Source organism: Pararge aegeria, chromosome Z, assembly GCF_905163445.1.
Source record: "Pararge aegeria chromosome Z, ilParAegt1.1, whole genome shotgun sequence".
In the NCBI taxonomy this organism is placed as follows: domain Eukaryota; kingdom Metazoa; phylum Arthropoda; class Insecta; order Lepidoptera; family Nymphalidae; genus Pararge; species Pararge aegeria.
The window spans coordinates 24,917,661-24,933,992 of record NC_053208.1 but is presented as its reverse complement, the minus strand read 5'-3'; positions in this window follow the sequence as shown (position 1 = coordinate 24,933,992).

Genomic DNA, 16,332 nt, shown 5'->3' with positions numbered 1-16,332 from the left:
CTTGTTGTACCTCGAGTCTCGAGAGTGTAGGCAACAACACAGTTTCATCGTAACCAAGTGCGTAGTCTTAAATGGTGCAACCAGAACCAAGATTACATAGGTATCTACTGATTTTGAGACTGTTTAGATCGCGTACCTACCGAGAATAAAAAATTCAATATGAAAGCGAGACAAGAATAAGAAACTTCAAGGATTATAATATATAAAACATATATCACTGCAATATAATAAGAACTATCATACTCAATTTTCACTCCACAAGATATTTATAAACACGATTATTTACGAAGTAGCGATATTTATAGAGATAATTCAATAATTAGAGCACTAGGCAGGTTTCATTGACAGAATGTCTACCACATTCCTTAGTCGGCCTACTATACACCTACTTCAACTAAAAGATGAAGGATTTAACTTCTTTCGTATCCTTTCCTTTTGAATCCTGGAACGGGGGGCAAGCAAATAATCCTACATACCTAAATACCTATATAAAAGAGTTCAATGTAGCACAATAAACTCTTAAAGAGCATGTTGCCTACGAAAACAAGCGTGAGTGCAGCTTGTTTTACACTTCCTTCCTTCCCATTCCTCTAAATACTCTAGAATTCATCAATAAGTCTTATGTCGATGTCAGGTCTCACATTACTTTCTGTAGAATCGAGTGAGCAAAGCACGTTTTACGTGTTTTTATTTCTTCACTAATCGTCCGAAAACCAAATAATCCGCCCTGCGCGATTTAGTAATAAAAATACAAATTCCCCTTGCACTCCCTCGCGGGATAAGCCCTTCCATTTTACGAACAACATAGGCTTTCAATTGTAAACAACAACTGCAGTCAAAACAAATATTCCGCTCTCCAATATTTCAATTTGTTATCCTAGGTGTAAAAATAAAAGCAAAAACGATTTTGATTTTATGTTTTACAAAGGACACGAGGATTTATTAAAACCATCTATCTGGTCAAGTGTAATATACACACTCGTACAAGGTTCCGCATCTAATCCGAAGCGAAATCTTTAAGTTAAACTGAAATATAGCAAAATATCATCACAGAGTTCTAATGCCGTTTTTTTTTCTTCGGAAGAGAGATAAGGCTTAAGATGCTATTACTATAGGCATACTGTAAATAGAAGTAGTGCAGGAGACCTAATTAATCAACAATTATCATTTATTTTTCCAAAATAAATATGAAGATGTGACAAAATCGTCACGCAGCTAAGATTGTCATTTACATAGAATCCAATCCGGACTAATCTAGATTTAATGTAAATCATTGTTTTAACGAGTGTATAAAATAAATTTACTTAAGGATTAGAATTTTAACTATAAGTTTAGATTGTGTTTTTGCTCAAAATATTTACGTATTACGCGCGCATGTAGGTAATTCGTGAAATCAGACGGATTTAGTATAAAAGTAAATACAAAATTGCAAATTAATTGGGTTTAATAAACAATAAAAAATAAATATACTAAGACATTTAATGTGATATTATCAATAGATAATGATAAGATAAACGTCATGGAGTTTTTTTGCTGAGTGACTCAACTGGTTGTTTTCGCACGTTATACGGGACCCCTGTTCTTAAGAGTTAGGAGCTCGTAAAAATCGGAACGCTTTCCGGCACAAGTGCCCACTCGTGTTTTGATTCGAGTACCAATAAATCCTAGCAAAGATTAAATTTTCATTGGGAAACATACACGACGGGAGTTTTAATAACTGAACGTAGCCATAACATTTTATCCAGTTCACTAAGCAATAAAGTGCTTTTAAAATGCTCTTCAAAAAAACAAATATGAAAATGTTTTTTACTGAATATTATTGGCTTCCTTTTAGAAGTTCGGGCTGCGAGTTTATCTGACTACGGCAAAGGGTAATTTTTATCTTTGTCATTTATGTACCTACTTATGTATGGGTATGTATATTATAAACAAGAAAGTTTTAATGATTGCTTTTTATGAAAAGACTTTCGCCATACATTCTGAGTAAGTAACGTAGGCTGTACATTATTACAGTTAAATTATGATTTCACCTTGAAATAATAGTATTTGTAAAGCAAGTCGTAAGAAAATCTACTAAGGAGTTGATTTATCTACGTGCAATTAGTATATTATATAGTGTAACTAACGTCGATACTATGTATCACAAAAAATACTGGTCTTTAGTGGATATAAGCAAAAGTTTGCAAAGCTATTTAACGTAATGAATAATAAAAAATCACGCATTTTAAAACGAAAATAATTTATTACAATAAATTATGCTTTTCAATTATAATAAGTAGGCACAGAGTATTCATTATTCGCAGATAAATAATATACAGCTAGTGTTTAATTATAATTTGCTTAGACCAGTTCACCCTTATTGGTTTCTTTGCTAAAAGAGATAGCTCGTTATAGAGTAGGGGCTATACCCATCACATCACGATTCCCCAATGTGAGTTGTCGGCTTTCCATGCCCTTAGTACTATGATACTATTTTTAGAATATTATTATATTACATACGACATAACATTCACACCTCCAGTTATGAGAAATAAAAGCAACTTTTATACCTTTTTAACAAGCACGCTTTCATAACAGCCCACACCAATTCCGATAATATTATGCAGACATCACCATATTTACGAGTATATAACATCTGTGAATAGCGCAGATAACCTTTGCGAGACCAAATAATATTGGACCAAAAGTAATATTGGATTTACCGTTGCATATGTTAACACAGCTTAATAAAACGAATTTTTATAAGAAAAGGTTGATTGGAAGTAAACCGCAGAAAAAATTTTGGTAAATTGTAAAATGCGGTTGGGAAAAAGCAACTGCTGAGTTTCTTGCCTGCTGTCCTTGGAACATACTAGAATCTGTATTTCAAACCGGTGGTAGTGTTACTAAAATCAGATACACTAGGCGTTTTAAAAGTACCAACTTAAAATAAATTAATTTAATCGAAACCAACCTTTTTTCATGAATGTGAAGGGAGTGGCCCGATTACTGAAGTAAAGTGAGTTGACACAGAGAAAGCAATGCGTTGCGAGCTTCTCAGACAATTGTTTGTCCACACCTTGTATGACTCCGTATTAGCGTTGGAAGTTTTAGTTTTCTTATATGGCTCAGGTATGATCTTACTAGACAAGCAGTGCCTTATAGTATCGAACCAATTCCCTCCTCGGAGGAATTCATCTTCGAATTTATAGTATTAGTAGGTGCGGACTAATATTTGGTGGCATTATTTAAAGTATGATTATTATTGAGATTCTGTTATTTTGTCCTCCATCTATAATATAAATGAATCGCTGAATGTGTTGCTAGGCGCAAATCTCGAGAGCAACAGAACCAATTTCGCTAATTATTTTTTAAGTGCGAAGATGGTTCTTACGGAGAGGAAAATTTATAAAAAACGCTTATAAAGTCTACAAACAACATTTTTCTATACTCCCACACAAACGATTCGTAATAATAACTACAAGCAAATTTGAACTTTAATACCGTACCATAAAATTTAAGTGTTAGTGGAGAGGTTCCAGAAAGGCAAAAAGTTACGACGGGTAAAGAAATTTATTTGAATAAAGAAATATTTGACTTGCACTTTGAACAATAGAAGCAAAAATAAACTGGCAGTGCAATATACTAGACTACATAAAATAAATAATTCATTTAAAGGAAATTGTTTTGTTTGTTTTTACAATAAATTACCAGTTATAGCTTGGAGATGGCAAAGTTCAAAGTTTGAATTAATTGTAAGCTTATGGAAATGTCCTAATATAGTTAAGGCCTACGTCAACGAGAAAAATGTTTGGGTGTAAATTATTGCTCTAGCCAGGTTGCTTCTAAAATAGTTTTAAATAACAAAAAAAAAACAATCGTCTAAGTTTATTGTGGGCTTTTTCTTAGACCAGGTCGCGTTTGCCTATTGAATAAAGAAATATTTGACTTGACTTGGGGTGCCAGGTCGGGTAACCTTCGCGACTGCCTGAGTGCTGTGGGGGGTTGAGCCACATTCAGGCCGGTGCACCCTGGAAACATCAATTAACAATTTATCTTGTGGGATATTGTTGGTTGATGGCTAATGACCCGACAAAGTGGGGTCTCCGCGCGTTCCCCCAATGTCAAAAGGGATGCGCAGCGTATAGACCCTATAGGTGGAAGGACTGTCCAGGAATGTCAGGGCAGGGAAAAAATTGCAATTGCTTCGTTTATTATATATTGTTTGCTCTTGTTTATAAGCGTATTATCTATGGTCAAACCTTTACAAAAGCAAAATAAAAATAGTTTCATATACTAGCGACTTTGTCTGAAGAGTACGTCGTAAGCAGTCCTGCAACCCTGCACGCCACCGCAATCTGTGTTAATTGGCACGTTTTTAGCGAAATACAAATATCAGAAGCGATAATAGTATTTATATTATACACGAAATAGTTTAATTGTAAATAGATCATCCAGTTTAAAAGATTTTGACTGGGAATATATGCTGTAACTATATAAATTGCATTTGAAAGGGTTCAGTATTTCCCGCGTGTTGTGCAAACTGACTGACAGACAGACAAAAATGAAATAATATGAAATAAAGAAAAATGTTTATTATCTATATGTAAGCTTTTCCGTAACAAAATTAAAAAAAATATTAAATCTACAGGGATAATCTAATTTCAATTTTATTAAAAGTAAAAAAAAGTCAATGATATCCAAAAAAGTAAATTTCGTTTTAAACTTACCTTTTCCTGAGAATCACAAACCCAAAAAAAAGAATTATCCAATCCAGTCGTTCGGAATTTATAGGTGTACATATTTATCGGCGACTCATTTTTATTTTATAGATATATAGATTTCATAGTAGATCTACATACTTCAACATCATCATATCGACCCATACCATACCATACATACATACATACCCACCGGCCACTACAGGGCACGGGTCTCCTCCCACAATGAGAAGGGGTTAAGGCCGTAGTCCATCACGCAGGCCCAGTGCGGATTAGTGTTTTCAATTGATTGAATAAAAGAGCAACGGTAGAGTTTCTTGCCAGTGGTCTTCTCTGATGAAGACACCATTGCGAACTGGTAGTCGAGTCATTTAAAGGTAACAAGTAATATGAGCTATAGAGAAGCCTAATATACAGTATTAGAGTCGGTCCAGTTGTTTTATTTTACTCCTTGGGGAGACACGGTTATAGAGTACATACCCACAACAGTATATATAAAATTAATACTTTAATAGTATGTCATAATTAAAGAATAATAATATTCATGAGAATAAATACTTACCGCTAAGAAAATAGGTATTTAGTGTCTATAATACTATTAATTAATGAAAGATCTAAGTGCCATCCTGAACATTAATAGAATTGAAGTTAATACCTGTTCTACCATCCATCGCCCCTATTTTTTTAGCACACGTTTAGTACCTACGCTACACGACGTGTACCTAATAAAGTGACGGGAGTAACATGATTTTAATTTTGCATGCATTCGCAATTTTGTTGTTAGGTCGGTATCTAATTTCTTTGGTTTTTGGTTCCATAGATAAGTCTAAGAGAAAGTACACAATGTACCTGTAAAAGCTCGTGAAGTTTTATTTTTGTTTTACATTTACACGTTGTATATGACAGGTGGCTCCCTTTTTTCCTGACTCTTTAATGCAATGATTATTATAGTAAGATCCGCATTGCTGAGTGCTACATACACGAATGTTTAGCAGGTTAAGATTATTTTCTTCACCATATTAAATCTTTTTTGCTTTTTAGTATCAAACGAAACTTTCTTTGTTATTAAATGACATCTGCTATTTTTATGAATACATGTTTTGAAGTCCTCCTACCCTCCTCCTCTTCAAGAACCTCCCTGGCGCAACGCTGAGCGCTATGAGTTTTAGTAGTAGGTCCCAGGTTTGATGCCCGACAGTTTGGGAATTTATAATTTCTGTATTTTCTATGCTCTGGTTTGGTGAGAGGTTTTGGCCGTGGCTAGTTAGTAGCCGCTAAACGATTTAGTGTTCCGGTGCGATGTCACGTAGAAACTAATTAGGGGTATGACTACCACACACCTTAACAGGTTATTTAAATTATTTAATTTTTTAACAAATTACCAGATGAAATCCTTGAGATATGATCTGATGTTCATTATTTTTTAATAATATTATCTGTATATTATTTTATAATAATAGTAATAAGTATAGTAGTGATCGCCCAGCGGTCGAAATTCGACCTTAAATTATTTTAAATATAAGTTTGAACATTATTAAGTTTCTATTGTCAAAGAATTTACTTTTTATTCACAGAATTCACAAATGCACTGACAACTGACACTGTTAATTTGCCTATGTTTTTAAAAAGATTAGAATCCCAAAAAATGATTTAAAAACAGTATATATCAAAATGCGTGTGTGCCAAATACATGGCATTACGTAAAAAAGGGGCACAAAGTTTAAGCTCCACGTATTATTTTATAAATTATTCATAAAATATAGTAGTATATTTATTTATTTATTTTATCTACTCGGCGACATCCCTGGCACACTAGTGGTTCACCACAAAGTAAACTGTTTGTCACTTTTATAATGCTATGAAATAAATTACGTCAAAATTAGGCAACATATTGTCAGGAATAATTTCCCTTAAATATAAGTATAGATACACGGGTATTATGACTAGCCATTTTATTATGAAACGATTTTATAGATCTTAAGAAATTTACAAGGATTATAGTTAGTTAATAAAATATTTAAATATGACAACGTAAATACCCTATTAATTATTTTTTTTACAGTTGTTATTTTTAATTAAGTCTATACGAAATGTAAATTAATAATTTATATTTTTAATTGTATACAATTATCAAATATAAACTTAACCTGAATTAAATTATTCTATCTAATTATCTACAATAAATTGTGAACATTTTACTTTCATAAAATTATCTTTAAATTTTTTGACGGTCGATTGGCGCGGCGAGCAGCGACTTTGCCGTGGGTTCGATTCCCAAAACTGGAAAATGTTTGTGTGATTAACATGAATGTTTTTCCGTGTCTGGGTGCTATATGTATATTGTAAGTATTTATGTAATATACTCGTATATAATTGAAGTAAAACTTCGTTAGGCGCGACTTATTTTTTACATCAATAATAATTTGGATTTGTGTTAAGTATATGTCATATACTCCACGCTTGTTGACTTATACGCCAGCTAACGGCAAATATCAATTATCAATTAAGATTATTTATTGCCAATATTTTCAAACGGATCAATTGTGAACAGCAAAGAGAATAAAAATCAACATTTTTAAAAAAATATTTTAAATTTCAAAGTTTTTTGAAAATCTCTAAATATACTTGTTTATTTATTACTTTTGTAAGAAATAAATAATTAAATTTTCTGACGATTGCAACATTCTATAATATTCTTAATTAATTTTGCATATAAATTTGGCGCAGTGGGCAGCGAACCTGCTTTTTGAGTCGTGGCCCACATTCGATTCCCACAACTGGAAAATGTTTGTGTGACGAAGAGGAATGTTTTTTAGTGTCTGGGTGTTTATGTGTATATTACAAGTGTATTACAATTTTGTATATTATATTCATAGAAATATTCATCAGCTATCTTAGTTCCCATAACTCAAGCTACGCTTACTTTTGGGGCTAGGTGGCTATGTGCGTAATTACGTAGTATATTTATTCATTAGTTCCAATGACAAGGTTATATTTACACGTGCATCAATTTTGTAATCTCAATTATTCTGTTTAACAAATGAAAATACATATAAAATGTGAAAGTGATGTTAATGAATTTTAAATAGAATAGTAAATAAATTATTTAATATATTATGAGACTTAAATTCTATTTATTTATTCTTGAAAGTAATTGTTTTATAAATATAACCTAAAACAAACTAAATAAAATCTATAACGTCCTCGAAACCACCGCAGCGAAGCACAGTTCCTAAGACGCTGGCAGCGTTGCGCCTTTGGATGGCCAAACTAATTCGTTGGCCAAGGTAACTGCCCGCTCTAGGATCACCGGTAGACTCGATAACCCTTTTCGATAATTGAATAGAATAGTAAATGAAATAATAAATATAAAATAAAATGGCGGAGCCCCAGAAATATTTTACTCTTTCATCAATAAATAATACTAAGAGTTTTACTTCAATCGCGCGTAAAGGTTACACGCACACACTTTTTCATAAAATTATTTATCAGTTATAGTCTAGTCGATAAGTTGAAAATGTGCGATAGCTCATTGGATCCGGAATGACGCCTAGATAAATGTGCCAAAAGCGTGTCTTAGCACATAAAAAATTGCAAAAATTATAAACAATTAACGACGAAAAAAAAATACATTTCGTTTTTTGCCAATATTTCATAAACTATTAATATTTAAGAAATTTCAAAATATGATTCTGAAAAAGGAGGAAATTTCCAATAAGAAACTTTCAGCTCCCAGAACTCTTTCTCCATTATTTTTAATTTCAATTTAACGCTGAAAAAAGGTCTGCGCACGACATTTTTAGATTGCGCGCGCGGCTACAAAAGCGTGTTTGTAAATTAATTTATTTAAAGTATAAAATATATATTTTTTTTATTTGAAAAAATTATGGTGTATTTTGAACACTATTAATAATTTATTCCCGTTAGAAATTTTTCAATAAAATAAACAATGGTTAACTATCAAAATTTTCTCGAACTTCCGTCTTAATTGTAAGTGAAAAAAAAAGTTTAAATAATAGTTGTAAAAAAATTTCGGTTCGTCGATTCTTTCTAACATACATTCTCATTCTAACAAGATCGTGCCATAAAAGTAAAATACTTGAACAAAAACAAGTAAAATACAAGAAATGTTGTAAAAAAAATTTTTTTTTGTCTTGTTCATCATATTATCGTTTTTTTTTGATAATACAAAATAGTAATCGATTTTCAAAAAAAGATTTTCCCGCCATGTTGTTGAAAAATGTATATCCCGTAATGGAGCAGCGTGGTTGGAGAGTAACTTATTAAATCAAAAGGTTCAGTGACCTCATTGTAAAATGTCAGGGGTATAAAAAGAACGGTTACGGAGCTACGCCATTTCCGTAGCGCTCGTAGCAACGACCTACGATGTCGTAATTGCTCTATGAAAACGATTATTTTCATTTATATAACGCACCTTCTCCTATGGTACCACACCTGTTGATCTTCTAGCACAGCGTTATATTTAGTAGGTATTGGGGAATATGCTAGTACTTATTATTACAATTACATATTACAATTATTCATGACGTGATATAGCTCTGATGATAGGCAGATATCACCATATTAATATTCAGCGTTACGGCGGCTTTAGATTATTTAAATCAGACACATTCTTTATTTTGTGCTAAACACCCCTTTTACTATATAAGAATGAGATGTTGATAACAAATAAGCAACCCTTGTTGTTTTAATTTTAAGTCTACTAATGTTGTTATCTCCATCAACTCAATTCTATGTATATAATTTTCATTTAATGTACGCCTTGAAAGTGTCATCTTTCATTTCATTGAAGAACAATTTGACTTAGACTTTTAACTTTGATCTTAGGGACAATTTAATCGCATCTTAAGTCTTTTCGGGTCTAATGAGTTTTGATATAGAGTATCCCTACATGGGGTGCCAGGTCGGGTAACCTCCTTGACTGCCTGAGTGCTGTGGGGGGTTGAGCAGCATTCAAGCCGGTGCACCCTGGAAACATCGGTCAACAATTTCTCTTCAGGGATATTGTTTTCCGATGGATAATGACCCAACAAGATGGGGTCTCCAGGAATGTCAGGGTAGCGAATGATTTGCAATAACTCAGTGTCGGACTGCTCTTGTTTATAAGCGTATTATTGTAAAATAGTCTCCTATACTAGCGGATGCCCACGATTTTGTCTGCGTTCAATTTCTTATCTTACAATCAGAAATAGAAAAGCTGACAAAGTAAAAATTGGATCGTCGCATCATACGCTGCCCTGCCACCCTGCTTGCCACCGCTCTCTATCTCAAATAAATATAAGAAGCGATAAAGGTATTTGTTTTGTTACGAACTAATTTAATTAAGATTCTCCAATGTAAATTGTTTTATCACCCCCGGTTTCTATTGGCCAATGGCCAATGTTTATTATAGCCAAAATATTAAATAAATAAAAAATGTAATAAAAAAAATGTATAGGGAATAGAATTATACTTTATTAAATTTAATTTTAATACTAAGTTTTTAATGAAAAGAAATTTTATCGTAAGGTCCGCATCGCTAAATGCTACATACACTAATGCTATGCTGTTAGCAGCAATTAGCAGGTTAACAAATTTCTTTAATTTCTTTACGATGTATATATAATTAGTTAATACATTTATAATTCATCAGGTTGGACAAATTTACAGCAAGCAGATCAAGAATACATGTTTTTTTTTTTTAAAGGATGGCAGGCGTAGTGTGTAAGTTCAAACTACACTTGTCGTGCTTTAAAAAAATTAAATATAAATTCATCAGTATGAAGAAATATGGAGCAAGGAGATCTTCAGATGCTAAACTTCAATGGGCCCCACATATAAATAATTTAACGAACAGACCTAGATATAGTATAGTATATAATAGTGATGGTATATAGAGTATAGTGATAGTATAGATATCTTCAGTGATAACATACCTAGTGTTAAGCTTAAGTTAAGAAAAAGGTTATTGCTTAAGTAATTTTAAGTCCACAATATTTTGTTTTTTTTTTTGTTTTTCTTTTCTTAGTAATTTATATTTTTTTTATTTGTTTCTTTTAGCTATTTGCAGTAGCCTTATGTACCCAACGGATTTGCATGCTATGTTCGCATCGAGAAGGCACAATTGTATACACATGCCAAATAGTCCTATAGTTTATATTATAGTAAGCAGTTGATTGTCAGTTTTGCGAACTATAAAAAAAGACCAAGCTCTGCAGCATACACAGTTAAAAAGATACGTCGTATAACATATATAGAAACTGCCAGGCTTCTGTATTTTAAAACATTATGTCCTATTATGGGGTAATGTTGCTCATATTAATTCTAATTTTGTACTGCAGTAGAGGGCTGATGGTGCAATATAAATATATAAGAGGCACAAGAAAATTTCATTTATTTACATAATATAACAAAATTACTGTAACAATCTAAATATTGGAAGTAAAAATAAAATTGTAATCAAAGGATTCAGTGCTCTCATTAGTCATAATAAAATGTGAGAAAATTTGACAAAAAACGGTTACGGGAGTAGGTACGTTATTTCTGTAGCGCTCGTAGCTTACAATTTGTTTTTTTCTTACAGTTGATTACAATTTGTACATATTACAATTTATGACGACATATAACGCCGATGATATGCAGATATCAACATATTTATAATTCATCTGCGAAAAATACGGATATCCTTTGCGGAGCCGATTAAACGCTTTGTGTAACAATGACATCAAACACAATCACATCGCGGTCACTTTGCGACTGACAAAAAGCTACTCCGCTTTAATCACAAAATAATTGGTTAATTGTTAAATGCGGTTAGAAAAGGGAAATTGTTGAGCTTCTTGCCAGCCTCTCCTCGATAAAATCTCTCATTTACATTTAATGTACGCATCAAAAGTGCCATCTATTTGTCCATTCGAATAAAGAAAAATTTTACTTAGACTTTGACTTTAGTAACTTTGACTCTAGTCACTTCAATGTATATTATATGCATTCGAATAAAGAACAATTTGATTAAGACTTTTAACTTTGACTTTGGTGAAAATTTAATTACATATTTAGTCTTTTTGGGTCAAATGAGTCTTGATATAGAGTATAACTAAATGGGCTGCCAGGCCTGGCAACCTCCACGACTGCTCTAGTGTTGTAGGGGGTTGAGCAGCATTCAAAAAATTCAAAATTTAAAATTAATTTATTTCAAGTAGGCCTAATATAAGCACTTTTGAAACGTCAAGTCTGTCTGTGTGTAGTGACTCTACCACCGGTTCGGAAGGCAGATTCTACCGAGAAGAAGCCGGCAAGAAACTCAGCAGTTGCTCTTTTCCAACATTAACAATTCAGGCCGATTCACCCTAGAAACATCGGTTAGCAATTTATCTTGTGGGATATTGTTAGCCGATAATCTATGGACGAACCTTTATAAAAATAGTCTCATATACTAGCGGATGGCCACGATTTTGTCTGCGTTGGATGTCGCAGCCTTTTAATATTCCCTCATTTCGTAAATGTATCATAGGTATAAATGTTTCGTAGGTATCGGGTGGCGGCTTTAGTAGGGGGAATTTTTCGTTATATTCGAGAGACTTGATATTCACACCTCCACTTAAGATAAAAATAAGCAACAAAGTCCTTTTTAACAAGGCCGCCTACATAACAGCCCACACCCGCTACAACCTTGAGTTCTTACTCTAGTTTTATATAATTCATATTTCGAAGGAGTTTTTTTTTTATATACGCTACAAGTTAGCCCTCGATTGAAAACCCACCAGGTGGTCAGTGACAATGTCTTACATGGTAGCTGGCTAACCTGTTAGGGAGTATAGCAGTTATATTAATATACTTATACCTCTAATTGGTTTCTACGCGACATCGTACCGGAACCCTTAACTTTTTAGCGACAAGTCTTTATCGGTTTGGTGGTAACTAGCAGCGTCTGAAGCCTCCCACCATACGAGATCATAGTAAATTTAGAAATCGTAAATTCCCAAAATGCCCCTCCCAGAAATCGAATCCGGAATCTTTAACTTAAAACGAGTATAGACCCATCATGTTGCCACTATCAGACGGCCGATTGGTACACCGGTGAGCGCTAGTGAATATTTTATAAATAATCAAATCAATGCCTCCCAACTAGTATTGGAGCAGCATGGTGTTTCATTTCCATAGTTAACGTTCAAAAAAAAAAACTATTACTTGTCTACGCCGTTTATGTAGAGCTCGTAGCAACGACTACGATTTCAATATGTATGTGACGCGCATTCCCTTGCGGCACTACACCTGTTGCCATCTAGCCCCAAAGTAAGCGTACCTTGCCATTGGGTACTAAGATGACTGATGAACATTTTTAAAATATTTACTATATACATTATTTGAGTAAAAGTGCATCTATTTGTCTATTTTCTTTTATCTTTGGCTTTAGTGACAATTTTAATAATATTTTTAGTATTTTTCGGTGAAAAACTTGCGATTGCTCAGTGCCGCACTGCTCTTGTATGTAAGCGCAGTGTCAGCATACCTCTACAAAAGCAAAACAAAAATAAACTCATATACAAGCAGATGCCTGCGCAATTCAAATGTCTCGACAGTTAGAAGTGCTTTTGCCACGTTGTACCCAGCTCTGTCCTGCAAATTCTGTCAGCCTTCATATCGCAGTTTTGCATAATAGAGTTGTAAACATCCATCTATCTCTTCGCCCTTAAAAAACTTTCGCATACGCATATTTACCTTTTTATGCAATTACAAAAACAGACAGTTTTCTCAACTCTTTCAGCGCACTCATTCACAACTGTCATTTTCTCACAGAAGTGAATAAAAAATCACTAAAGTAATTCTTAATGAAAAATTAATTAATCTAATACAAAATTAACAAATGGCTGATTGAATTTGGTATTGGCATGCTTATCTTTTGGGAAGAGTGAGGCAAGGATTGCAATACTAAAGAAATACTAAATTAAATTTGCCATGTGAAGAATTTGGATTAGAATAAATTACTAACTTTACGCTTTAGTGGCGATCATTAAAATTTATTCACAAACCTTTTTGCTGAAATGGACAATTAGAAATTTTGCACAGTTCTAGTCACGTTTGTCAGCAAGCTCTTATAAAAAGTGATCACCCAAAGAAAACTTGCCTCTCCGAACAACAAAGAATCCACAAAGTTTTATTTATAGCGAGTTGAAGGTGAAATAAAACACACAATGAACTACTAACGCAACATTCGCGGACTTTTTTTATTGTTATTCAAAGTTAGTTTCGACATATTTAAGCTATTTTAATTTCATCATAATGATAGGTGACATGTTGGTCATTAACAAGTAATAGCAAGGTACGGTTTCGTAAAATCTCAACAATGAGGTAGGGTCCCCGCCACACCGGAGATGATGCTTTTCTTAATCTACTACTATAATTTACGTATACAAACTCACCGACTTTATATTGCAATGGCCTTTGGCGATTAATATACATGATATTATACACACTGTAATTGTTTATTTGGAAAGTATCGCAATAAAAATTAATGACACAATCGTGCGCTACAAAAAAATCGGCACCCAAAAGTCCATCACCCACTAAGCTTATTTTATTTTCATCAAAAATGTGAAATTTTTGACTTATATAGTAGGATCCGGTTTTGAATTTTAAATTGACCCATCCGAGACTTCTCATGGGGTCTTCTTTAAGGTCAACTCCATATAGAGTTAAGCTATTGCCGAATATTTTTGTAGCTGCACTTTCAATAGCAGTGTTCTTAATATAACTTATTGAACAACTCGTATCTAACAGAAACAACAGTGGTGTAGTACTAACTGAGGCAGTAATTTCAACGTATGGTAAATGTAGTCGCCTTATGTTCATATTCATTGCGTAATCCCTATATAACACCTACGCTTCAAAGTCAAAATAAAACGTCTATGTACACGAATAGTAACAAAACCGGGTTCGAAATTTGTGTACTGCTATCTAATTTACTCTAAAAATCACTATAGTCCCAATAATAAAGTCAAAATATGTTTAAATATGTCTGCACTAACTCATACACTTTCTTCTATTACGATATTTAGTTCGGGAAAGTTATAACACTCCGGGAATCAAGATCAAAAACCAATCGCACTGAACTACAATACAAGCCAGTAGCAGCTTTGAACCCGAGGCGGCATCCGTCTTAATTAGTGTTCAAATGAGGCAGTCTTTCACATCACGACACTTTAGTATTAAGCCCAATAAATTATAGGCTATAACTAAAATCAAAGAACTGACTTTTAAAGCACATCAGTTTAGGCTTTTAGAAATTCTTCGTACTAAACCGCTTCCACAGTGTTTTGTGATACTTCTAAGTTGCAAAACTTAAGAAAAATGGCAATTATTTTTACAATCAATATCTTTGTTAACGGGAGATACAACCTGTTCGAGCACTTGAACGTTAATGGCTGACTGAAGAAAATATCAGATGTAATATCTGTCCGGGAATTTTACGTCATAATACATGTATATTTGCACCTATCAAATAAGGTGCAAAGGAGCGTGGCTGAGACGGACTTGCGCTTTTAATGATGTGTGGGCGGTTCTGATTTCAATGAGTAAAAGGAAGATATTTATAAAATTTTTTCCTCTACTTTTATAAAATATTGAATCCCCATGTGAGTTATGCAAGTACTCACAAATGATACTTTATTTTTACTCAATTCTAAAGCTTACGCAATTTCTTTTTGCAATTAAATCGACTTAACAGTCTGGAGTTATGCAATCAATGTTTTATTTATTTAAATTGTAAAGGGCATAGTTTTTTTTTCTAAATAGTTATCGTCAACTTTTTTATTTATATTGTTACAATAAACTTATAACTGACTTAATAAGGTGCTGACTGCCTCATTTGAACACTAATTAAGACGGATGCCGCCTCGGGTTCAAAGCTGCTACTGGCTTGTATTGTAGTTCAGTGCGATTGGTTTTTGATCTTGATTCCCGGAGTGTTATAACTTTCCTGAACTAAATATCGTAATAGAAGAAAGTGTATGAGTTAGTGCAGACATATTTAAACATATTTTGACTTTATTATTGGGACTATAGTGATTTTTAGGTACTGTAAAGGTTAGACCCGCGTTGAATGGTACCAAGAATGATGGCTGCAATTCCACGCTGAACAGCCAGGGTGATCCTTGACGCAAAAAATAAATAAAAATTATCTTTATATATATATTTCTTGTGCGCTTGTGTACGTCACTGAACTTCTCCTAGACGGCTGGACCGATTTTGATGTAATTTTTTGAGTGAGTTCAAGGGGATTCGAGGATGGTTTAAATTCACAATTTGGTCCACTGGAAACAGTTTAAAAAAAAAATTATCCGCGGTACGAAGTTCGCCGGGACAGCTAGTAATATATACATTACGAAAACACACACATCGATATCTAGCCCCAAAATAAGCGTAGCTGTATTATGGGTACTAAAATAACAGACAAATATTTAGGAATATTTATTTAATAACATGTCTTTGCCGGTATGGGGATAACTAACCTCAGTGGGCGGTCTCAGGTCAGGCCCCGTGGTCTGAGCTGGTGGGAGGTTAAGGCTGAGCCTAGTTAGTTAGGTTAGCTTCATTTACCGGTGGCCTGAATATATCTAACCAATGTATCATA